Genomic DNA, 751 nt, shown 5'->3' on the forward strand with positions numbered 1-751 from the left:
GGGACGGCGGCGTGGGGATGGCGCCTCTGCTTTCCTCCCCTCTCGGCGGAGACTCGGATATCTCGGCCCCGGGGCTCGGCGGTGGGCTGGCGGGCCGTGGGCAGGGTGCTGGGGGCCCTGCTGTTGGGGTTGTAGCCGGGAGTCGGGGTGACACCTTCCCCGGGTTGTTGGTTCACCCTGCGGTCCTCGGGTTTGGTTTTTATTAGAATTTATGGGTGCTAACGGTTGGGAGGAAAATCCCCAAAGCGCTCCGCAGGCAGGGCGAAGGTGAAGTCCGGCGGTTGGTAAATCCCCTTGGGAAAGACGAGTGGGGGGAAAGCGGAGGTGCGGCCTTCCCCCTTCGAGGCGCGGACGCAGCGGGTGTAAGAAGTCGAGGGCACCCCAAGGCGCCATCCCGAGCGGGGTGCTGCTCGGTAAAACCACGCGATGCAGGCCGTCGTGTTGTGGATAGGGTTATAGTCTGCTCCGGGAAGGAGTTCGTTTTGGTGACTCACCTGGGTTGAGTTGATTTCCTGGCAAGAGCTGGGCAGAGGAACGTTTCTGTCGCTCTTAGTAAAACACCTGGGCAAGGAAAACGCAGTCCTTGAGCTCAGCGGGTGCTCTGGTGCTGACTTTGGCAAAATCTGGTCTTTCTCCCGAGGGCGTTAGATGGCACCACCGCTGAATTGTCCTTACGCTACGTGCCTGGTCATCGGTGTCCTCTACAATTGTTGACCTAAAATGACTGACAGAAAAGCTACCTGGTTCATGC

The sequence above is a fragment of the Haliaeetus leucocephalus genome, unplaced genomic scaffold (genome assembly GCF_000737465.1).
Source record: "Haliaeetus leucocephalus isolate CR32 unplaced genomic scaffold, Haliaeetus_leucocephalus-4.0 Scaffold897, whole genome shotgun sequence".
Classification (NCBI taxonomy): domain Eukaryota; kingdom Metazoa; phylum Chordata; class Aves; order Accipitriformes; family Accipitridae; genus Haliaeetus; species Haliaeetus leucocephalus.